Source organism: Chelonoidis abingdonii, chromosome 7, assembly GCF_003597395.2.
Source record: "Chelonoidis abingdonii isolate Lonesome George chromosome 7, CheloAbing_2.0, whole genome shotgun sequence".
Classification (NCBI taxonomy): Eukaryota; Metazoa; Chordata; order Testudines; family Testudinidae; genus Chelonoidis; species Chelonoidis abingdonii.
The window spans coordinates 47616065-47642444 of NC_133775.1; the positions used below are offsets into that span (position 1 = coordinate 47616065).

Consider the following 26380-nt stretch of genomic DNA (forward strand, 5'->3'; position numbering starts at 1 on the left):
AGGCTACACCTGGGAAACACAGCAGTTAAAGTTAAGGAGCTCAGGCAAGCCTAACGCAAGATAAAGGAAGCAAATGGTTGCTCCGGGTCAGACCCCCATACATGATGCTTCTATGATCAGCTGCATGGCATTCTAAGGGGGGATTCTACCAGTAACCCACCACTGTCCGTGGACATCTGCAAGGGGGGAGTCTTGTGCAACATGGAGGAAGATTTTGTGGATGAGAAAGAGGAGGAGGAGAAGAATGCGCAGCAGACAAGCGGAGAATCCGTTCTCCGCAGCAGCCAGGACCTTTTCATCACCCTGGAGCCAATACCCGCCCAAGGTGGGTTCCTGGACCCTGAAGGCGGAGAAGGCACCTCTGGTGAGTGTACATTTGTAACTATACTACAGGGGTAGTGTGATGTGTCACCATACTGGCAGGTGCTCAAAATGAAAGGCAAAATGTGACCTTGTCCCTAAAGCACATGTGCTGTCTGCTGTGAATTGCTTGATTCAATATAAAAGAGTCTCCTTTTTGTTCTCAGAAATTTGTTCTTAAATTTTATTGTCCCTTTTTATCCCCCCTGCAGGTACAAATGTCTCTATGCTCCCCATATCGTCTCCGTCCCTGAGGTTATCACAGATTAGAAGGCAAAAAAAATGCGCTTGGAATGACATGTTTTCCAAGCTCATGCAGTCCTTCCGCACTGATATGGCACAGCTGAATGCATGGAGGCATTCGATGGCAGACACAAGGAAAGCATTCAGTGTGCATGATCAGCACACACAGGCATAGGTGGCGGTTATATTCTTTTGTGATGCTCAAGCTCCAGATATATTCAGGGTGGGGGCTGTGCTCCACCAATATTTGGAGCTGGGTCTCTTCCCTGGCCCTGCCTGGAGCGGGCTCCAGCCCCCACGGGTCTCCCCCCCGCCCTGCCACGCCCCTGCCTGGTAAAAAGCAGTGTGCACCTCTCCCGTGGCCGAGTGGCTCCCTGCAGCAACTGATGTCTGCTGCCCCAGGGTCCTAGTGCCTCCCAACTCCTAATAGCCGGGCAGGCTGCCCTTACCCTGCCCTTCCACCCTAGCCCTGAGCCTCTCCAACACCTCAAACCCCTCAACCGTAGCCCTCATCCCTAGGGTGACCAGACAGCAAGTGTGAAAAATCAGGACAGGGTATCAGAGCTGGGGCAGAGGATTAGGGTGCAGGAGGGTGAGGGCTCTGGCTGCGGCTGAGGGATTCATGATGCAGGGAGATCAGAGCTGGGGCAGAGGATTAGAGTGTGGGGAGATGAAGGTTGGGGCTGAGGATAAGGGGTTCATGATGCAGGAGAGGGCTCAGAGCTGAAGCAGATGATTAGGGTGCCGAGGGATGTGGAGGATGCGAGTATTGAAGATGCACTCCGTCAACCTAATGAACTTAGTGGGGACACGCATGGTTGACTGTATAAAATTGCTTTCTAAAGATCAGCTTCTATAAAATCAACCCAATTTCGTAGTATAGACATACCCTGAGGCTCACAAGTTACAAGTGGCTCTTTAATGCATCCCCTGGGGCTCTTTGCAGCATGGGATATTGGAACACTATGTGATTTAATTATTAACCAGTCAGGATGCTTTTACTATGTTATTAACCAACTGTAGCTGATAACAATAATAAAACTTGGTCAGTCATTTTGCTATGAGAATTATATGTTTAAGAAACCTAAATATTTCCTGTTATGCTGTTTAAATATGAATATATAGTACTATAGTAAATGAAACAATGAATTCACATGACTGTGGCTCTTTTGGGTAAAGTTGAGTGCTAATGTGGCTCCTGAACCACTGAGGTCTAAGTAGAACTGTTATGGAGCATTTCTGGAAATTGTATGTGCATAAGGTTACAATGAAATCCTGCTGGAAGAGAAAAGTTGAAGTTTAAAAATTAGTTATATGAACCTGACTTTATTATCCTATTGTACAACTAGCCTAAAACATACACCCTCTAAATGTTTTAGTGGTATCCTTCTGAACGGGTTGTGAATATTTTCTGTTTTAACAGTTCTTGATATATATATTATATCATATATCATATCACGTATCCCTTCCAATCATGAATTATAAACTGCTATTAACTTCTTGGTGAAACCTTAATTGCACTGAAAATTAAACAAATATACGCTAGATTGAAAGGGAGAAAATATTATAAATACTAAGGGCCTGGTAACTCAACTTTCTTAAATGAGGTCACCTCCTTTGAGAAGAAAATCAAGTCCCACCTGGTTTTTGCAATATTGCATTTTTAATAGGACCAGATGCTCATCTCTAGAACAGAACAAGATAGATACATCTGGCTTACTGGAGGATTCCCTCAAGACTGGTAAAATATTAGGAGACCTAGACCTGACATAGCAGTGTCTAGACCAATTCTATTCCTGACTCTCAGCCCCTGGCGCACAGCTGGGAGAGAAAACATCTGTAGAGGCTCGTTCCCTGGCTGCTAGAATGGCTATTGAAGAGTCCATTGGTCACCAGTATGGCATAGAGCAGAACTGAGGCTGCTTTAACCTATGCCACAGACCAGACTGGGACAGAATAAACTATAAGGTGAAGGATGCAAACATCTCCTTCTTCCCACCCATCCTCAACTGCATCCAGCACATACGGGACATAGCTGGGAATCTAACGCCAGTGTATATTCCCTGATTTTTACACTCAGTAATGCATGCACTGTATAATACAGCAACACTAAAGCCAGTGGAGTCTTTCCATTATATATTTTTTTAAAAAACGTATTAATCTAAAACAAAAACAAATTAAATGTGCTACACCCTTGAATTACAAATACTTGCTAGAAATTTTGCAAGCTCAGCATGCAGAGGGAATAGGAGGACTCTGAAGCTGCTGTAAAAGCACAACCCCCTCTATGTACCCCCCCAGAGAAATTGTGCCTTCTGAGAGTTGATTATCCACCACCACCCCACTACCCCACCACCAAAAAAACCAAAAACACAACACTGTTTCATGAAGGGCAAATCGTATCCTTAACACTGAAAGATCTCTTGAAAGATTTCAGTTACTTAGAACTGTATTCCTCCCTTTCCCAATCCCTTTCAGAAGAGTCTCATGTGGCCTCAGGTTATTTTTTTACCATGTTGTAGGACTATGCCATAATAAATTCAAAGTACACCACATTAATCAAATCTTCATTTTCTACACACAAGCTGGGAAAATGAGAGAAACAACAAAAGCTTCACCTCTGTCCTGATTACCTTAACATGGACTTCAGTGTACTATTTCACCACAGTGTACATCATTTAGCAGAGCTGTGTTTTCTCTCTGCCTTTTGCAAAATGCTCTCACTGACAAGGTTGCATATAGGCAAATTCTCTCTTCTGTCTCCTTGCAAGATTGCAGCTGAAGTAATATTCATGGTTATAATTAAATATAACGGATGTGATGGTTTTTATCTCAGTTTGATGAATAAAATATATGAATACCACTTGTATCACAGAATAGAGATGCTAATGAATACAGAGGCAGTAATGCAATCCCCTCTCAGGAAGCAGTCCCTCCGGATCATAATTGCACTTTTAACTGCAGTTGGTTCTACAACAGATCACATTATGAGGCTGAACAGGAGCACTCAGAAGGTCAAAAGCAATGTCTTATTTCAGTTTCTTTAAGGCTCATTAAAACTGAGTGTCCCCAAGGTCTTTGGAGATTACATTTTCATTCTGGGGATGCCAAGAAATTCAAGTAATACACAGTATTTTATTAATCTGGATGACAGAATTGAACATGCTTTCATAAGAACATATATTTCCAGGGAAGCTGAAAGTACTGAAGCCTGCTTTCCATTAAGTATTTGGTATTTTTTCAGTACAAAATCCCCTAAAAAATGGAGTTTTCCTTGAAATCCCAGAATATTGACAGTGACAAAGTGTATTCTATAATACTATATTTTGCCTATCAGGCTGTCTGGAGTGGTCTACAGCATAGTATAATCATGTGGATTGGAAGGAAACTTCCATGGTCTATTTTAAATGAAGTCAATTCTCTTTTATAATCCTTACAGCTAACCATCCCTGCTGTGTGGATGATGAGTTTATCCTTGCAGTAACTTCAATAGGGGCAAATCCACTTTCCTTTGGCAATTTGTTCCAGTGCACCATTGTTCTCATAATAAAGTTTCTTATGGCTTGTCTAAATGGTGAGTTACTACACAACAAGCAAGGGTGTGAATCTACAGTGAACCAGCTTGTCGTGCACTAACTCTTTTGACACTGCTACAGCAACATTTACTGCACTCTAGTAGTGTCCACATAGTATACTTTTTATACTGTAGATTCACACCCTGGCTTGCCACACACAAACAAGCCATGTAGGAAAACCCTTAGTACATTAGCTTACATTGTCCCTTTCTGCAGCTTAAACACATTTTACTAGCAGCCGTTACTGATACCAGTGCACCTTATCCTTTTACAATCTGACTACTGTCCATCCTCATTCTTTTCTTTTCACTGATGTCCAGCTCTCTCAGCCTTACCACCTTCCTCTTATTTCCTAAGCCTTTTATTATGTTTGGCCTTCACTTGACCTTCTTCAGGCCTCTGTGCCTCTTAAGCGTTGCCCTAGATTGAATGTACTATGCTAACCGAGGCATAACTAATACTAAGTGCACAATAATTACAAGGCATTGGTTAATCTCAAAAGGTTCAGGGTGTTTCTCCTAAAAGGTTTTACAGAGGTTGCAAGAGCAGGTGAGAACTAGTTGGGGACAGGAGCGTCTGTCTCCACTTGTGTACAACTTCCACAGGGCTCAGTCAGCCTCCTTCCAAAGCATGAGCCTTCCAAGCCTACCTTCCTCTCCACAATATGAGCTCTTAAAGTTCCCTTTCCCCAAACTTGTCCTCACCTGAAAATCTCCCTTCCCCCAACATTTCTCTGTCTGAATCCCTTCCCTTAGCTAGGGGCGGCTTCAGGCACCAACACGCCAAGTGCGTGCCTGCGGTGACAAGCCACGGGGGGTGCTCTGCCGGTCGCCACGAGGGCGGCAGGCAGGTTGCCTTTGGCAGCATGCCTGTGGAGGGTCAGCTGGTCCCACGGCTTCGATGGACCTCCTGGAGGTGTGCCGCTGAATCCGCGGGACCGGGAACCTCCTGCAGGCAAGCCACCAAAGGCAGCCTGCCTGCCGTGTTTGGGGCAGCAAAATACCTAGAGCCACTCCTGCCCTTAGCATTCATCCCTCTGCAGGGAAGGGAAGCAACTTGGGAATTAGCTACAGAGAGCTGTCAGACACTCCCCCATTTCTGGCAGGGGCCTTGCAGTAGCAGGAAGATGAGGAACAGTAGCCTGCAGTCAGAAGACCGTAGGGAAGGATTACAACTCTATCCCCTGGTTGTGAGGAGCTGAATTAGGGACAGAACTGAGCAGAGAAGAGACATTTCATTTTATGCAGGATTAAGAGACTTTGATATTTGCTTTCATTTCAACTCATCATGAAACCCAGACATTTTGAAGTTCTGTGAAAGAAAATGTTTGGACTTTAACTTATGTTGTAGAATATAAAACTATTTTAAAACTCATTGAGAGAAATAGAAACATTTCATTCTGAAAACGGGAAATTTCAACATGGTGAGAGAAAAAATGGAAACAAACTCTCACAGACATTCAAGAACTCGTCACTTCACCAAAATTGAAGTGTTTAGTTTTTGACCTAACTGCATTTTCAAATGGAACAGTTTTCTATCTGAAAAGTTGTACCCTCCCCCTCCCAACCAGTTATAGTTATGGACTTTTGATCTCCTGCTGTAACATGATAGCCACTGTATTCTGGCAGTCCTAGTAAAGCAATCCCACTTGTGGGGGAGTGTTTTTACGGGAACCCACCAGGACCTAGAATTGTAGTGCTTGGATCACCTGCAACATTTGCTTGAGAGCTTGTGGAACACAGAGCATGCTAACAAACATCTAGGAGAGACTGGTGTACCATAGTTTCACCCTGCAGTCAGAGAGGTTATGATTGCTTGGGCTCCTTAAGTATCAAGGTTTACACCATAAAATAAGCCAGCAAGTACAAAATATAGTTTTGTCACTCCTAGTTGTTGAGAACAGCTCTTCCTCCTCCAAGCAGCAGCTTTTCAGCTAGTCTGGTCTATAAACATCTTGTTAAATTTAGTTGCAATTAACCCTGTCAGGTTGATGTTGCCCCACTTTACTGGGAAAGAGAGGAGCAAGGCAAGGAGAGTCCCAAGCAGCATAGCTCCAAAGGAACCCCAATCTATGACAGCCCCTGGAACTCCCAGATGAGGAAATCTAATACATTTGAGGATGTCTTGTGCAGCTTTCATTGACCCCATGCCCAGTCCGCTCATGCAAACCAGGTGGAGGAGTGGATAAGTCTTTCAGGCATAAAAAACTATTTGATGAGACTATTCTATTGTTTGAACTATTCTATTGTTTGAGAAACTCCATTTCCAGTGGAGTGTCTCCTGCACCTTTTCATTGGAACTAAGTTATTCACTTCAGCAAAAGACAACTTTACATCATTATAACAAATAAATCATGGTGTGAATGACTTAATGTATATATATTTAATTAACAATTTGAACTCTGCCAGACTTCTAATTTCAAGAGGATAGCGAAAGTGACAAACTAGTGAGGACTGACATGGGTCACTATAATTATAGGCATTTTTCAAACTGCTGCGTAAGGAAATAGCAGCTATAATATCATTCATAATTCATTAAAACCTAAAACGTTCAAGTGAATGTGAAATCACTGTATGACCAACTTTTCCTGATATGCTTTATACAAGCAGAGCTATGTTCTACTTTTATGGTAATTTCTCTTTTATTCAAGTGACCTAATTTTGTCTCTTATATGATATGATTACTTTCATAGCACATATTACAAAGCTGTGATGAATTTGAATAAAAAATGATTATGACTTGACATTCCAATTCAATGTTTCCACAAGATAATAAAATGAAGGTAACAGTGGTTTAGCATATTATATAGGCATTAAAGCACTGAATAGCTGAAAATAAAAGCTGATTTCTTTTCATTAAGTTGCCATATTCTTATATCTGTAATGTAGTTACTGTTACAAACCATACAATTAAAATTTTATAACTCTGAATATATTCTTAAAACTCACTAAATTAGCAGCAATCCAAACATTGTGGACTTATCTACTTTGCCAACTGTTTTTAATTAACTTCAATAACAAGTTAACAAGGGACACAAAGTATATTCAAAGTTTTTTTTTATTATTATTTGAAAAAAGGGATGAAATATTAAGTTTCTAGCGTCTCTCCTCTGTGTATAATAGACTATCATGTTGGCTAAATTAGGTTGAGTATGACATATGAATACACTCAACAAAATTGCACCAAAACTGTTTTAGTTCCCAAGAAAGGGGTAGGAGGTAAAGAAGAAAGATATATTCCTGTATGGAAGTGTCTATGGCCCTGGTCCTACAAATACTATGCACGTACATAAAGTTAAGCATGAATGTAATCACACTGACATTTGCTAAGGCAAGTAAAGTTAAGTATGTTTCATAATCAGGGGCTATGAGCACAAACAACTCATGGTCCTGTATTTGAGTCATCACTCCCTGAGAAGCTAATATTTTGCTTTTTTTTAAGAACTGGATACAAACAAAAGAGAAAGAAACTGAAGCCAGTTTTTAGATTATTGGCAGCGATCTCATTCCATGACTGAGAACTTTTACTACTGTGCACAATGCATACTACCACGAGTAGCTCAGTTTAAGATACTTATCAGTTTTATAAGAAAAAAATGAAGAAATGAAGCAAATTAAACAAAACACCACACTTTATGGAAGAGAATAAAGAAAAAACGCATTATAAAAGAAAAGATCTCAGCAATCACCTATAGCTTGAAGGTTGATCCTACAACCTCTTATTGCTGTTTAAAATGCTTATTAGTGAGAGTAGCTCCAATATGGTGGGCCTCAAAATTTAAGGGCTGATTTTATAAACTTTTAGGCCCCAATCCTGCAATCTGCTCCATGCTTGTTCAGGGATTTCCCAGCACTGAGTAGTTTAAAGAATCCAGGCTTTATGTCCTCAGAATAGAGAATCAAGGGAGAATATACAAAGAAGTTCAACTCTGACTTATACAGCATAGCTGAATGATGAAGGACTCACCATGAGGACAAACAAATTTACGTTGATGAAAAGAAAGATGAGGTGCCAGTGATAGTAGACTTTAAAAGATTACAGTATTTAAAACAGGAGACTTTTTGGTGTGGACATGTGATTCAGTTATGGAGACAGAGGTAAAGAGACAACATGAATGAAAAAGTAGTAGGATTTGGTCACACCCAGGAGTTCAAAGAGAAACAAGAAGTCAAAAACATTCAAGATTATGCCCTTTTGAGATAAAGATTAAATGGGGTTGTGTGCATGAGCATCAGCCAGTCAGCCTAATCTTCCCATCCAGTAGAAAGGTGGAGAGAAGGAAGGGTGAGCCCCCACATTGCCAGACATACATTCTTTCATTCCAACCCCAATCTGATCAGCATCAGTTGATGAGTCAGGACTAGGGTTGCCAGGTGTCCGGTTTTTGACTGGAACACCTGGTTGAAAAGGGATCCTGGTGGCTGCAGTCAGCACCTCTGACCGGGGCGTTAAGTTGAGTTGGCGGCACAGGCAGGCTTCCTACCTGGCTCTGCACAACTCACAGGAAGCTGCTGGTATCTCCCTCTGGGTGCTAGGTGAAGGGACGGCCATTGGGGTTCTGTGCGCTGCTCCCACCCCCAGCATCAGTTCAGCAGCTTCCATTGGCCATTCGGTCATGCCTCCTCCTAGGAGCCAGAGGGAGATGTCATTGCTTCCCGGGAGCCATCTGAGGTAAGCGCTGCCAGGAGCCTACATCCCTGCCCTAGCCTGGAGCCCTCTCCTGCACTACAAACCCCTCATCTCTAGCCCTACCCCAGAGCCCACAGCTGCATCCCTCATCCCCCTCACACCCCAACCCCCCATCCCAGGCTGGTGAAAATGACTGAGTGAGCAAGGTTGGGGGAAAGTGATTGACAGAAGGAGGAGGGATGGAGTGAGCAAAGGTTGTGGCCTCGGAGAAGGGGTGGGGCAAGGGCGTTCAGTTTTCTGCAAATAGAAAGTTGTCAACCCTAGTCATGAGCAGCATTGGAAAGATAAGAGATATGCAGGTGAACAACAGCCAATAGGTCTATCAACCTTGACATTTAATTTCTTGCTTTATAAGTGACTTGGAGAAGGGAGATTGCATGTAAATAAATAAAACTAATACTGTAATGGAAACACTAAATCAGAGATTAGACTGGTCAAGAAACAATATAGATTCTTTGTGGAATTACTGTTTACAATCTCATTTGGAACCAGTACCTGAACCATAATAAACTGCAAACTACTCTGTGCATAACACATTTCAGGACTGGGACCTACAGCAGTTTACTAAACAAACAAAAAGCTAATCCAGATGCTTGAAAACTATCTAAAAACCCTGTACAAAACAAATGTTTATCATGCTTGAAAAATTATTCTTTAAGCTACTATTATACTTTCAGAACTGTAACCAGAAAATATAGATTACATTCAGGATTCATAGTAAAGACAAATAACTATTGCCTCTTTCTTTAGTGGTGGGAGAGATTGGATATACTGTACAATAGCAATGTCTAAGCAGAGAAGAGGTAACAATATATTACTGTATTTCACTGCTCTTCAGGAGAAAAAATAGCCAAATTCTGCACTCACTGATGCAAGTGCTACCTCAGTGAAGTCAGTGATGTTTCCTAGGTGTCATAGCAGCCTAAGAAATAGCCTTATTGTTTAGCCAGTTGCTCCACCACCAAAAGCAAAAGGAGCAGAGAAGTAGACCCAGGGCAGGCTCCAGGCACCAGCAAAGGAAGCAGGTGCCTGGGGCGGCCAATAGAAAGGGAAGGCACTCCATCCGGTATTGGGGCAGCACATCCGGGTCTTTGGCAGCGGGTCTGTCACTCCATCTCTTCTTCTTCTTCTTTGGTGGCACTTCAGCGGGAGCTCGACTTCTTTTATTTATTTATTTATTTTTACCGCCGATTGGGGCGGCAAAAAAGCTGGAGCCGGCCCTGAGTAGACCTTTCAGATTCTCATACCAGTCTCAGTTTAGAGAGAGAAGGACAGATCACTAGTAACCACTGATACTAATAGACTTGTAACAGATGTATTTAATTAATAGATCTTGTGACCTTGTGACATCTTGGCTTATTCACTTCTACATTAAGATTTCTCTCTGTCAGAGACAGCTGTCAGAGATAGCCCCACATTTATCAACTGGAAAACCATGTTGAATGTCACCCTGCTATTGTCAAACTACATTTTGATAAATGCCAGATGGTTTAAATTTATTAGGAAGGATTTTTTTTTTAAAATCTGGTTGATACCAATGAACATTTGGCAGAACTCTTTAGTCAAATAAGCAGCACTGGTCCATAATTCTTTGTGACTAGTCCATCTTTATCTGGTTGTCTGATGAATACAATATTGGTGTAGCTGGGTGGTCACCCCACTCCTGCCTGAAGAGGATAAAGCAGCCCTGGAGAGGGGTGCAGCGGAGGAAAAGCCAGGTTGACTGGGGGAAGCATACACAGGTGGGGCCACACTCTAATCAGGCCACAGCTGGCCCTATAAAAAGCCAGTAAGCCAGAGGCTGGAAAACAGGCTCTCTCTACCTGCATGAGAGAGAAGGACCTGGCTGCCTAGGAAGCTGAGGAGATTACCTAGGGTAGAGCAGTGCTGGGGATGGGAAAAGGGAGCACCAGCCTAGCAAAGCCCAAGGCTGCAGTCCAAGCTAAGGACCCACAAAAGGGTTCTAGGGCTGGAGAAGGGCAGCCCAGATATAGGAAGAGGCAGTTGGTCCAACCCCCTTTGGAGATAAGTGGCCAATACAGACTGGAGTTTGCCCCAATGAGAGGGGGCTAGATAGTGACTGGCAGTAGCCACTGACACCAGGTGTGGACAGAGGGTTGAGGGTTCCCCTGAGTGGGGAAACCCAGCTTATAGGTTGGTGTGGGGGGCAGAACCCTGAGGTAGAAGGGCACCGGGGTCGGAGAAGGACACGGGGCCAGCGGCAGGTGAGACATCAGCCAAAGGGAGACATCAGTAGAGGGAGCTCCAGAGCTGGAAAAGAACTAATTCCCCGGATAACCAGCAGGAACCGTCATGCCGGTGAATCATTGCCCCGCCACAATTGGACTTATACATAAAAGAAGCACTGGAATCCTCGGTGAAAAAAAGACTTTGTGCCTGTAAAATCACTAGCTTAAACAATATGCAAGATCAAGAAGGAAAACCATGATGTCTATTCCTCTTTCCTCTGATAAGCCACATCCTGAGGGTCTTATGATTTTATCAAAAGTTGGATACATTTGGTTATGCTGTAAATAATGATTGTCCGGGTATATTGTCAAGATTCTTTTCAAGGGTATGTAATTACATGATTGACAACTTTGCAGTTAACAGATTTTTGAGATTCATTGTCACCAACTCTAAAACATCCAGAAATCATAAATAAGGGCCTATATATATAATATATCACTAGATCAATTTACAAATACAATATATGTTTTTACTTGGCTTTCTGACTTTAAAGGACACTTCAGTCACATTTTCAATCTTTTATCCATAACCACAAGAGAGAGGTTATTTAAAAAAAAAGAAAACTAAGACTCTCATATAGTCACTTGTCTCCAAGAGCTGGAGCTTTCAATAAACTTGAAATATCACAAATTGTGCAGTACTCTAAGGAGAATTTGTAACACTTGTGATTTCATCTGGCAGAGTTACTGTGAAAAAACAACAGTTGTCTATTCTGGGCTTCCCATGCTACACTCAAACAGCAGCTACCTTATCAGCTAGCTGCAAACTAGGTCTGCAAATTATTATTATTGTGAAAAAATACACATACACTTACATGTCAGGCACGAAAATCTACTCAGCCACTCGTTACCATGAAAGTACTTTAATTGCCTGTGAATAAATTACTCTCCCTTTGCAAGTAGTTCAGTAGAATTTTACAGAATTGTTGTTAGTCTATTGTACAGATCTAAGGCAAATAGGAAGAGAGCTTCCTGAACAGGATTTACTGAATAATAAGGGTGGTGGAAAATTTTCTCTTACTTGAGTTTTACTAAATGAAACTGTTCATGGGAAATGTCTGATTTTTCAGCAGAAAATGGAAGAGTGATTTTTCACCAGAATTTTGTAGGCTCCTAGTTTCTGAATGCAAAAAATAAAACTCTGGAAGGGGTAGGAGCCAGAACCTGTTTTCCAACTTGCCCTACAGATCCTGATCCTAAAAACACTAAAGCACATGCTTAATTTGAAACACAGAAGTAGTTGAAACAGGCAGAATAGAGTAAGTTGAGAACTGTTGATTTTTGGTATCTCTCTCTGGGGAACCTGACACGCCATTTGGCCTGATTTTCATAAGGTGCTGAATCCCCTCAACTTTTAGTAATGTCTGTGAGAGCTCAGCATCTCTGAATATCAGATTCCAGGTGTTTTGAGTATGAAACCATAAAATCGTTACACCTGACATCAGTAGCTAATTTAAAAATCTTGGCCTTATCTTCTATGACTTAGCTTCCTTATCTATACAGTAGAGTTCTTAGCACTGAACTCAGTAGGACTACTTTGAGGCTACATTTGGTAATGTACATAAAGTACTTTAAGAGCCTGTTTAGATGGAAGGTGATGCAGAGTGCAAAGTACACCATCATAATGTATTCACATTTGGTAGTGGAGATGCATATGATATTGATAATCAGAATTAATAAAATTCCAACCTAGTTCAGCTGCCCTGTTTGATAAGTTTTCAAGCAGGAAATCCTCCCATCCATCCTGTCTCTCAATTAAGCATGAAATGTCGGGGGGAGAGAGGAGTGCTAATGTAATCTTGTTTATGGTGTTTTGGTCAGCACGGAGAAGCAAGTTACATTGAATAGGATAGACAAGAATCTCACAAAACAGTGAAAATATTATTACCTCTTTCCTTCCATCCTCTGCACAATGTATTTGTTAGGTGGCTGCTTGAACTCCTTTATGCCTCAAAAGGGTATAACTCATGCTAATAGAGTTTTCATTCACCAGGTACCTATCTGAAGTTTCAGCACACATTATTATGGTCTGACAAAAGGAATGCCTATTTATTCTGTGAACTGAACTACACTTCAGCCGTTTTCACTTCTGAGTTACCTGTAGCCAATATCAATAAGTTTGAAAAAGTACTCTGGTCCCCATCCTTGATTACAAGAATAAATGTTTGAAGAATGAAGATGTTGACTAAACTTCATCTTTTCTCTAGCCCTTGCCTGATGCACTGATTTCCCCTCCTCACTGCAACCACTGCATATTGCTTTTGGTAAGCCTATTTGCCTCCTCTAGTAATATGTAATAACATAGACTGACTTCTTCACTTAGTATTCCAAGGCTCTTAAAAACTGTGACTATGGAGACCATGTCACAGATGGAATTATCCCTCACTTAATCCTGTATACAAGCATTCATGTATGGAAAAAAATGGCTGTTTGGCACAAAGAACTGGATGGTCACTGTACTAACTCTATACCCAGTTTTCACTTGCTAAAAATCATGTGTGAGAGAAAGCTAAAAAACAATAAATGTAGTCTATGTTCATATAGTAACTACATATCTCATCTAATATTCTTCAATCTTGGCTTGTTTTGTAGCTCTAACTGAGAATTAAAATTCAAGCAAAAGCTGAAGCTTTTATATGCTGTACTATAATCCACTGTTTATAGGGCTGCATAAGAAATTTCAACTTATATTATATTGTTCACAAGCAAAAGAAACAAAAAAAGTTACTGCATGAGTGTGTTAAATCCATAATGGTGGATGTCATTTTAAACAAGTTATTCTTCATATATGAGTGTTTGATAGGTGTTTTTAATTGTCCTTACTTACTAAGCTTATAGTGGAAATGGAATTTGGCATAGGGGAGAAGTGTGAAGCCCCAGGAAAAGTCAAGTTAAGGTTCAGGGACCTCAGGATGCATTCTAGATCCAAAAATAACAGTTTTCCCCGCATTTCACAATATACAATTTTACAGCTTTCATCCAAAGATATTTCACAATATATAATTTTACAGCTTTCATCCAAAGATTATTTATAGGGAAATTGATACATAGGGAGGCTGAAGCATCAGTTCAGCAAATTATTGCACTTAAGCGTGTTTCTAATTTTAAGCACACATCAAAGAGAATTAAGGCATCAATAATCTGACAGCACTATGTATCAACTTGATGGCAGATTCAGGAATAGAATCCCAGAGCCAGGACTGAGGGGTCAATAGATACATTATGGAGGCTAGAATGATTTTGTGTTTGTTTTTGTCCTGTAGCATCCACAAAAAGATAACTCTACATTGTATTTTATTTTTAACCTTAAGATCCTGTTTAAAATAGAGGCAATTTAAGTTTACCTGGATTCCACAGTCCATTATTTGACTACTTTCACATTGTACTTTGAGGACAAGCATCTTTTCTCTCAATCTTTGCTGTTTAATATGTTCTGAAATGCTCATGGCATTAGGAGTGTTCACTTACACAGGTGGTTACTAGAATTGTTAATACATTCAGCAGGGACTGAGATGGTGTAAGATATAGAACATCTTGGATTTTTCATGACCCCCCCCCAACCCAGACTTATGCCCTACAGACATTATTTTCAGACATGTATTGAATACATTCTCTTGGAACTAGCTATTCTTCCAAAGTGGGTAAGCTGCACATTTCACCAACTGGAGTCAAGCTTTCACTTGAAAGAAGTATGCTAGAATTTGGTGTACACACTCTGAGGCCTGGTCTACACTAGGAGGAGATCAATCTGATATGCAATTTCAGCTATAAGAACAGCGTAGCTGAAGTTGAGATATCTTAGATCAACTTAGATTGACTTACTTCGCATCCTCGTGGTGCGGGATCGACGGCCACTTCTCCCCCATCGACTCCACTTCTACCTCTCACCCTGGTGGAGTTCCGGAGTCGATGGGGAGCACGTTCGGGGATCAATGTATCATGTCTAGACTAGATGCGATACATCGATCCCCAATAGATCAATCATTACCCGCCCATCCAGCGGGTAGTGTAGACATACCCTGAGTGTTGGTACTCCCCACCAGTGTCTGACTATTGCTGGTGTTTTTCCTATTGCTTTTTCAATGAAACAGTACAAAGTGAAGGTGTAAATGTACAGTACTCTGCTGAGGTAAGAAATTATTCTCTTCCAGCAGTACAGAAGCCTCTCAGATGAAAGCCTAACCAGGTGATCCATGTTTTGTTGCCCCTCAGATTATTGCGACTCATCAACCTGAGGAGAACACAACAGCTACTAAGAGATTGAAGTTGGTACAGCACACATCAGCATGTCTCATTAAAAATAAAGGCCAGTTAGAACACATCACAGCTGTGATTTACAAACTATTTAATTGATAAAAGTGTTTGAAAACCTGGTCCACATTAAAAGGTTTTTAATGGACAGGGACCTGATTGCTTCAGTGCCTAGTTTATCCTTCAAGATATACAAACAGAACTATGCTCTACAGGAGCACTGCAGCTCGAAAAAACTAAGTCTGACTATAAAATAATGTGGGAACAAAGCATTCTTGTCTGAGAGACCACAGATATAGAACTCCTTGCCTGAACAGATTGGACTGATTGCAAGTCTAATGGCATTGGGAATTAGCTGTAATAGGCACTTTAAAAAAAAAAAGTTGCCATCCATGGGGGAAAGCAATAAAATATAACATGGTAAAAGACTTTTACAAAGTTCCACCCTCCTCCTCTAGGAGGATAGGAAATAAAATATGGTATGAATGTTCATGGTCCTGAAGTTTGCTTGACACATAGTTAACATGGTGACAACTTCCTTATACCTAACATAAGTTAGGCAGAGAAATGGAAAATTTCTTTCAAGGAAAATCTAGCATCTTTTTCCCATAGAAGATATTTCAACATTGACAAAGATCCCCAACCATATATAGGCCTGGGTTGACATAAGTCATTAAGCTTGGGGAGGCCCCATATCATAGAAGATGGGATTAGGGAGGTAATTAGATCAGCAGACTGAAAACAGAATGTTTGAGCTAAAAGATGAAGTGTCAGAGCTAGTTAAGATAAGAGAAGGAAGACCCATGGAACCATTTACTAAGAACAAGGTAAAAATGGACAAGAGAAGCTGGGAATGCAAAGATGAGAAGAAGAGTAAGGTCTAACACAGACAGTGCATGGACAGAGCATGCTGTATAGGAATTGGTTCCTGAAAAGTAACCAAGCCAATCCCAAAACATGTAATGCAACATATAGTGAATGCAATGTGATGTGTAAATATATAACAAGAAAGGAAGTTTCTGTAACTTTGGATGTGTGGTATAGCCTGTACCTATCCCCTATGTTTGAGTTGGACCAACTCAGAGTAGCTTTGCTGTATGCAAGATAAACGACTCCAGTCTTGTCACACAGGTTCAATCTCAGTTGTGGAAGAAGTCTAGGAGGCTACCCCAACATCATACACTCAGTTTATTTATGAAAGAGTGAACCATCGCTAGTCTTCTGAAACTACGTTTGCCAAACTACCATGTCCAATAGATTTATTAAAAAATTATGTAGTGTAGTAAGAGTCAACTCACTACAAGAACATCTTCTCATGGCTGAGATCTTTCTTCTCTAGCACCAGCTGTTGTGCCAGTCCTGTGATGGTCTATCTTCTTGCAACTTAGCCCTCCAGACACGTCATATTTTATTTCCACTAATTCCAGGGTAACAAAAGTCCAACAAACAATTCCAAGATCTTGCATCAGGTCTCCAACTCGCTGACTTTGAGCCCAGTAGTTCTTACATCCTTCTCTCAGGGTTTTAAATTGTTCTTATCCCCATATTTCAGGGAGCTACAAAATAGCTTCCCAGTTATTGGTAGGTTTACCCAGGTCCGTTATCTACACTGGATTCCAGTTCAGGGACACCAGGACTAACAGCCAAGGCCTGCTCTGTGAAAGATCTTACCACTTTCTCCTACAATTAGCTTTTTCCTTAACCCCTTTCTGGGCTCTTTGTAATGAGAAACACCTCCCAGGGTTTCTCCTAAGATGTACAGTTTTTATGGCTTTGGGTAAGGGCAGCTGCAGGAATCTGTTCCACATCTGTGTATTCTTCCCCCTGCAGGAACATTCTTATTTTACTCAGGGCTCACCACTCTCTACTACCACAAGAATTACTGGACAGGTCTTTTTCTCTCTGAAGCCCCTCAAAAGTCAGTCCAAATACCCATTATGATTTATTACCTCCAGCTTCCTCCTGGCTCAAGACAACCTACCTCTGGCCCCAGGCTTTTCACTGGTTTTAACCCAAAAGAGCAAACTTCAACTACCACCTGGGTCTCCTTTGTAGCCTTCTTCCCTCATCACTCTCTCCTCCTTCCTTTATAAAGACACAGACCCTCCGTAGATGGCTCAGGCCCCTGTTAACCCATGATTAACTAGTATAGGATTTATGCATCCCAATCACCATAGGCATTCCATGGTGCTCATCACAACATTATCTTTTGAATTTTCCTGTATTTTGGAATTTGAGAGGTGTGGGCAATTTGTTTTTGAGCTCCCAGTTCTTGTTTTTGTGTTTGGCCCTTGTAGAACTACAGTAAGGCTGCTGACACTGTGGGCTCCAGTTTTCATTAAGTCTCTTGCTAGATGCACAGTAAAACAGCCTTATATTTCAGTTAACACATACAAATGACGTTATCACTTTTTATATGGTGTGCACAAGGCTCTTTACTAATACATGTCAAAGACTGGGCCCCCAACCTTGAGGAGCTTTCCACACAGGATTAAACTATCCCATTTCTTGAAAGAAGGAGGAAGAAATTTTTATATTCTGTACAGCTATGTGACTTCACTGAATTTAGCCCAGTGGGTCAGGGTTTGGGCCCAGATCCAAAAAGGTGGAATGAAGTTAGGAGCCTAATATCTTTGTGGATATAAGCCCAAGTACCTCCAGTACAGATTGCTTCATTAGGCATCACACAACTACCTGTATATTTATCAAATGGGGATTTCCGTTACCATTCTTGGACAGTTTTAAGCCACTAATTACAAACAGTTTCCAGTGTAGAAAAATGTGTCTCCTGTTGCAGAGTCCCACAAGAAAGGGTTTGCATATTCTGCACTATGCTGGAGAAATTTCCAATGAAATAAATTAATTCTGCCTTTAATTCTGCAACAAAGCCTTGCAAGAAAAGCAGAAATGCTTATATTTCTGAGCTGAGTTATCTTAATAATGTGATTAGTCCCATTGAACTCAATGCATGGGATCATGGCATTAATTCTTTCTCCATGGTTTATCCCTTTGAGATACATGGGACACTATCTCTATATAGATAGATAGGTAGATAGAGAGTGTGTGTGTAACAGTAGGTGATGTGTTAATAAATAAAATATTCAGAATGATGTAAGACTAGTGACATCTATTGGGATTTTTTAAATTAAGTCATCAGGTGGGTTTCTTCCTCAATACACTGAGTCTCTTATGAAATTTAAAGTAAATGTTTATTTTAAACTGAATATCCTGAACAAACAAATGGAATGTGTGCAAACATTGTAGCTGAAAATTGCAAAAGTCACAAAAGTAGCTGGGTTTCTGCCTTTTGTTTTGTGAAAAGAGAAATGCATTGAACTGTCAGCATTTCATTACACAAATAAGTACTATTTGTCTATATCTTGGAAGTTGTATGATAAATATGATTTTAAGTGTCCAGGAATATAAATGGTCATAATGCTATTATTGAGACGTTGCAGAATCACCCAATGAACATTAAGCTATTCTGTTACATGTTGCTCATTTTCTTTTGTCAGTTTCTTGGCATTTGTGAGCTCGTTTTCTCTTCATCCATAAAAAGGAATGTGGTAATCAATAAAGTGATAAAAATAATTGAGGTTGATAACAACAACAGGAAAAGAGCTTGTACCTTTATTTTAAAACTGCTTTTGAGGTATCGATGGATTAGAGTAATTTGCCTTTTCTAGGATTTTTTATTGATCTTTAGCTAGTTTGATATATGTGATTGCTGTTCCACACAGACACTCAGTGGCCAAGAACAAGCAACTAAACTACCTTAAAATTCCTGTTTCTCATTTTGGAATTTGAAAGTGTTTAGAGGAGTCAGTTCTGCTCCTATTGTAGATAATGGTAAAACTCCCATTTATATTAATATGTTCATGGTATGGTCCTATGATATAAAAAAGGGTGCATTGTATCAATGTTAAATCATAACACTAAAATAGAAACAAGGAGGGAAACTGCTACAGATGAAGATTAAGGAGTGCTGCTTCTGTCTGCTTTTCTTGATCTTATGCATTATTGGAACAACATACAGGGGCCATAATGAGTCAAAAAGCCAGAAAAGAAACACAGCAGAGAATCTTTCCCTGGGAGTGGGAGAATTTCATTTTTCCCCCAAGCACAAAGGCCCAGATGCACAAAGATATTTAGGCTCCTAACTTCTAGAAAAGTTAGGCACCTAAATACCTTTGCAGACTTGGAGCTAAGCATTTACCCAGTACATTTCTCCCAGCAGCTGCTGCAGTAGACTCAGTTTTGTGCCTTTATCATAGCTGGCTCCTGGAGCCCTCAATACCAATCGTAACAGGGGAACTTCTTTAGAGCTAAACTTAATTTGTCACCACGAATTAACTCGTCTTTCTATTTATAAAGTGTTCAGGGCTGAGATCTCTGATTTCTCTTTAGCAGATAGATGTAATAGTTGAACATTCAGGGTTGTCATGCTTGACATGATAGTATAAGTTGTAATAACAATAGATGTAAGGACCTGATCCATCGCATTGATATCAGTGGAGTTTCTTCACTGACTTCAAAGGGCTTCTGATCAAATCCTAAGAAAAGAGGGCATTAAAAACACCACAGGAGGTGACTGAAGGAAAATGCTTACAGAGAAAAATCATTTCAAAATAAACATTTCTTAAACAAATGAGTCCCAGGTTGTATGTAACCTTAAATGCATGAAAGACCTTACAGATAGCCACACAGTCTGTTGTAGTCACTCAAGACAATTCTAGAAGCTGGTACTTGTTGACCAGTTATTCCGTCAGTGAGTTAAATGCACTTATAGCACAAAATGCCAACTTAAACTTTGCATTGGATCTTCTCCAACAGCTCCCTCTTATCTCTGTTTCTCCATTGCCCTCCGTCACTCTACCATTCACCGTCTATTCTTTCTTCCTGCATTCACTATGACCCATATGCTTTTTCTCATCCCCCTTTCAATCCTTCCATTTCTTCTCTCACCATCCTTTCCCATAGGCTGCTTTTTAACTGACCATGGGGCCTAACCATTCCCCCGCACCCCCTGCCCCGCAGGTTTGATTCTCTCTCCATAGGGCAGTGGTAGTAAAATTTTCTAATATACAAGTACTTTTAGTTTGATATCAAGATTAATTTCCTTTTCTAATTTTTTTTAGAGGGGAATTGAAATTGCAGAACCTGTAAATATACTCTTATATAAGCAGATATTGTACAGATTTCAAATTAGTTGGATGACAATGAATAATGGATGAAATTTTCTTCATCCACATAAAGCTCAATGAGTTGGTTACTGCAGGTGTAAAATAGGGAGAGCTGGAAAAATGAAATCTACACCCCATAATATTAGTTCCAACTTGAAGACTACAGCACAGTCCTTCAGGCAGCATCTACTCCAGCATCTATCCTTTTTTTTCTGTCTATGCTTCTCCTACAACTGAGTTGAACCATTTCACTCAACTTTCCCAGACAGGCATGAGAAATAATACTAGTATTGGGAGTGACCCAGGAGAAGCTCAGGAAGCAAAGCCTACCAGTAGGATCACATGTTTTATATATAAACATATAAGTATTCTGGAATGGTTCAATAGCACATAACTTAGCAACTGCACCAAACTAAAGAAACAAACAAGCTGTACTTACAATATGTACAATACATATTTAAGAAAAATATTTTGCACTCTTGCCTTTATACATTTCACCACAGTGAGAAGGAAAAATATCAGAAGACTGACAAGTGTGGAATGTATGAAATGCTATCTAATTGATGTAAACATGATATGACTGCGGTTATACATCTGACAGGAATAGGCAGCAGCTTATAGCAAAAAAGATCTCGAAGCAAAATACCATTTTTTTGACCACATGTGTTGGCAAAGTGTCTGTTCAAAGAAAGTACTCAATAATAAGTGACATCTGGACTTGGGAAATAAATAGAATGTCAACAGACATGATAAAGGTCATGAAACTGGTAGAAATCTGGATGACAACAGCTGTGAGTCGCATGAACAATTGTGGAGAACATCAGTTATTCAGAAAAATATGTAAGATGAAAGAAATGCTAGGCTTATTCTCAAAGAATGATTTTTTTTTCACTTAGGCTTGTCCCCTCCAAAAAGGGGTAACTGTACAAATTATTTACCTAATGTTTCTTTTCCCATCTACCATAGTCTCTGTTGATATATTCCAGTATACTGTAGAAGCCAAATATTTTGGGTTATATTACACTTAATACAAACACAAGCCAAAGGGAAGTCTACCTGCCATAGGCCATGGAAGTGTATTGGTCTTGCACCATGTTTTTATCTACTTGCAGATGAAAGCCACTGGAGCTCTGGTATGCCAGGGCTCTGTGTGTATTTGAGAGAAGGGCTGAAGGTAGGAAAGGCAAAATGCAAATTGTAACCACACTCCATGGAATTCTCCCCTCCAGCGATGGTAAAGAATTATGAGTAAATTAATGTTGCTAGTGGTAATAATTTAGATTTAGTTCCAGTATCCTTCTCAGAGACAGTGGATTGCACAGGAATGAAGATATTGCAAGGGGATGACAGGATTAGATACTGGCTATTTAATTCTCCACAGAACAAACTCCTTTTGTCATCCCATGAAAGAAAAAAAAACATATTGGAAGTACCTGAGGTAGTACTTCAGGAGCAAAAGAAGTCAGATGTAAAGCTATTCATTGGGGAGCAAGAGAAATGTGGGTTATTCTGCTGTGTTGTACTTTACTATTAACCAATATTCTTTGGGCCTTTAAAAAACTAAATGATGTACTGATGTGGTATTGTGACAATGATTGCTATTAAGAGGAGATGGGCAGAAGACCCTTGGTTAGTTTCTATAAAATTGCCTATTCCCACAGATTCCATTCTTAATCTGGAAAGGGACATTATTTTCCTACTTCAGTTTTTATTCTTTATTAGAAGAAGATTTTTTCTCAACAATGTATTGGTGTAATCTGCATCCATAATTCATGGCTTCCTTGGAACTCATCCACCTCAGTGCTTGTGGTTTTTGAGATATGGTTAATTCTCAGGGACACGTTGCTTGCATGCAGTCACCACATTTCCCACACTTTTTGGCATTGGACAAGCATGTCATTTCTCTCATCTTTACTGATATAAATTTCCTGCAAGCAATGGAAGAAAATGCTGCATGCCTTTCTCACTGTTTTCAGTTCCAGCAAGTTAAAAGTTCTGAAGGATCTGGGATTATTTGCCTTCACTGACATGGTCTCTTGTCTTGGAGTTTTTCACCAACCACATGATCCACATCATCTTCTGCTACTTCCTGAAGGATTTTCACAGATTTCATCAGAAGCACCCCTAGCCATAGAAAGTTCAGCCAAGAAACTATCAGTGAGTGCTCTAGCTCCAGCCCAGAGCCCCATGGTACTTTCCTTTTAGTTGGTAATAATGAAAGAGGCAGCAGCAAGGGTGATCAAGCTCATCAGTACCACAGTTGGAGGGAACAGGGATAGTGTTTTCTGAAGCTGTCTCTCTTTCACAGCAAAAATAGCTAGGCTGTCATTGATATATTATTTATGTATATCACTTATTCTGGTTTATGAAAGTATTGTGGTCCTGTAGATATGGGCCTAGTGCTCACAGTGGTGTCACTACTTGGACTAGAACAATGTTCTGCTCTAACAACCCTTGTCACTTACAGATCAATGAGGCACTGGGACATTTGCCAGCTGTATAGCAGTGTTGCCAGGTGGCTTGGTGTTTTGCCACAATTATGTTTCCCTCATCCTCACTGCAACCCATCAGTAAACATCCTGCTACGCAGCACCAATACATTGAGTCACTCCTTCAGTCCAAGTGATAGAGGCCTCTGTTTTGGTGCTGAAGGTCCTGTGCTCCAGCCCTGATGATGATCATAGGATGTGTTTGAGGGAGTTCATACTGAATTTTTACTTCTGCCTTTTATGGAGGAGTGTTGGAGAACCAACCACAAAGTTTGTGGCAGTTTCTCATGAAATATTCAAAGAGTTCAGGGGTGTCTGAGCCTGTTTTAAGGGCTCTGGCCTATCTGTACTTCAATTTATACTCTATCCTGGGTAAGGCACATGCACTGGTTGCCCAATGCCTTGAATTTCACTCCCTGCACTGTAGTGAAAGCAGAAGGAGAAACAGTAATAAAATATGGTAGATTTCTCTCTCTCTTAAAACAAGACCTGTTCCACCGATTCATTTGGCATTGAGCAACCTCCCATTCTCTTGACTTTAAAAAGAACGAGCAGTACTCGTGGGACCTTAGAGACTAACAAATTTATTTGGGCATAAGCTTTCATAGGCTAAAGGTCTCTAAGGTGCCACAAGTACTGCTCATTCTGTTTGCTGATACAGACTACAGGGGCAGCTCCAGTCCCCAGCGAGCCAAGCGCGTGCTTGGGGTGGCAAGCCGCGGGGGATGCTCTGCCAGCACCACGAGGGCGGCAGGCAGGTAACCTCCGCGGTTTGCCTGCGGAGGGTCTGCTAGTCCCGACCGTCCGCAGGCAACCCGCGGAAGGCAGCCTGCCTGCCGTGCTTGGGGTGGCAAAATTCCTAGAACCGCCCCTGACAGACTAACATGGCTACCACTCTGAAACCTGTCTCTTGACTGTGTATTTGTTCAGGCCCATAATGCATGACAATATGGACATTTTACTTTGTGAGTTTCATCCTTTGCCAAAGGATGTTGTGAAGACCAATACTATAACAGCGTTAAAAACAGAAGAGCCAGATAAATTCATGGAGGATAGGACCACCAATAGCTATTAGCCAGGATGGGCAGGGATGGTGGCCCTAGCCTCTGTTTGCTAGAAGCTGGGAATAGGCAACAGGGGATGGATTACTTGATGATTACCTGTTCTCTTGATTCCCTCTGGGGCACCTGGCATTGGCCACTGTCAAAAGAGAGGATACTGGGCTAGATGGACCTTTGGTCTGATCTAGTATGACCGTTCTTATGAAATAAAAGCTACTATCATAACTAAAGAATGGAGAATGACATTTTAAAGAAAATGTTGTAATGAAGATGTGTGTTTTTAATACCACTTATAATTCCGCTTTATTACTAAGATTATCCTATGTCCTTAGATAAAAAGGTCTTGTTAATACATTTTATTTCCCAGCCACTTAACTTAGGTAATAACCAGTCATGCAGCCCCCATTTACTACTGTACACTTAGAGCTAAGTGCAGGGATATGAGCAAGAGTTCTCCCCTGCTCTGGTTTATAATCCAAGTTATAATCTAGCCTCCTAATTGTAAAATTGTTATTGATGATGTAGCTTAAAAAAAAAGACTATAGGATGAAATAAGTTTACATGGTCACACACAATAAAAAATGTCAATAATTAATAACACCAAGTATTTTGCCATGTGCTTTTCTGTATTTCATTTTTTTATTGCTGATTACCACTATATTTGCATGTTTACTTTCTAAAGAACAGGTTTGTTTTTGTTCTGCCACCACCCTCCTTTTTTTTTTTTTTTTTTTTTTTTTTTTTTTTTAGGTGATAGCACAATCCCGTACTTGTGATCATGTAAGTGTTGCTTCCATGGTGATGAACTGTGTTGTCACAATTCTGTGTTTGTGATATCACTGAATCAGGCAAGTTGTGCAAGTGGGTTAACTCTGTGGCAGAATATATTAGTATGTTCCATTTTAACAGTCTTTAGCATGAAAGATATTTAAAACCATTTTATTAAAAATTATTTCAAGGAATTTCTAAATCTTCTGGGTACCTGTGTATGAAATGTAACATAAGGATTAGGAAGCAGGCCAATTAGCTACTGGTACTCTGTTACTTCAGAGTTTTGTTTTTTTATGCTGTCTTGTACTCTGCTTTATGTAATAACAGGGAAGTTTTGCACATAGATATCATTTAGATTAAACTTTAAAATGTGGTCCCTTCTGTGCATTTTTCCTTTCAAAAACAGTGCATAATTCAGTGTTCAGTTTCCAATTCCTCTCAGTAAAGGCATGTGTGAAAGGCATTATACAAGACCAAATTATGTTTCATTCTGTAATATTCCATTGAAAATTTTGCAAGTTTTCATGCCCCCAATCCAGCAAAGCACATGCTTAACTTTAAGCACACGAGAGTCAAACTAAATCAAACACCTGCACTTAACTCACTCATGTGCTTTAATGTTTTGCTGTAAACAAATGTGCTAAATAGTAAAGTCTGAGTCATTTTTTTTCAGATTACTTTCTTCAATGACAAAATTGAGCCTGAATGACTTCAGTTAATATGTCATAACATACCAGAGTATTATCTTTTTTATTGCAGTGTAATACTTTCAAATCTAGAATTTTCAGCTAAAACAATCATCATCTAACAAATGATGCTACTAAAGATCTTCCCCTACTCCTCCTCCATTAAGAATGTTTTTGTTCATTTCACTTGTAACATCTATTATCAGAGGTAAATTGTCAGAGACTTCAATCACTTGTACCACGTAATATCCCGAAGGAGTCTAATGGAGAAAAACAGAGCAAGATGGGAAAAAAATAATCTCAATGGTTAATTGCTATAGCAGAACCACTGTAGCTGTACAATTAAATCTATAGTATCACCCCCAAATGTACTATATATGAACATAAAGTAGCATGCTACCTTAGTTATTCAAATGATCAGAGAAACAACTTTCAAAGATCCTCATCTTCAACACTTTTTGATCTGTTCAAAAGTTGTGTATGGAATGGAGAGGAAAGATCAGGAATGGATGAGTTACTTCTTGCAAAATAATAAAGTGGGGCTCCAGTCCTGCACACACCAACACATATGATTAACTATAAGCATGCTAGTAGTTTCATTCAAATAAATAGGGTTACTGTCATGCTCAAATCAAAGCACATGTATAAGTCTGTGGAGGGCCTGGTCTCTCTTTGCTTGAGAGTATAGAAACCAGAAACAATCACATACATTATTTAATCCTTGGGTTTGTCACAAAAAGCAAACTTTGAATAATAGTAAATATTTCATCACTGTGCATGACTGGGCACCTAAATCACACAATTTTACTTTTGTTCCCTAAGT

The 26380-nt window shown here is 40.2% G+C and overlaps 1 pseudogene; it reads left to right on the forward strand.

Moving 5' to 3' along the window:
* Positions 1–201: 201 nt before the first annotated feature.
* LOC116831217 (histone H2A.J-like) overlaps positions 202–26380 on the forward strand; it is a 114918-nt pseudogene continuing 88739 nt past the window's right edge.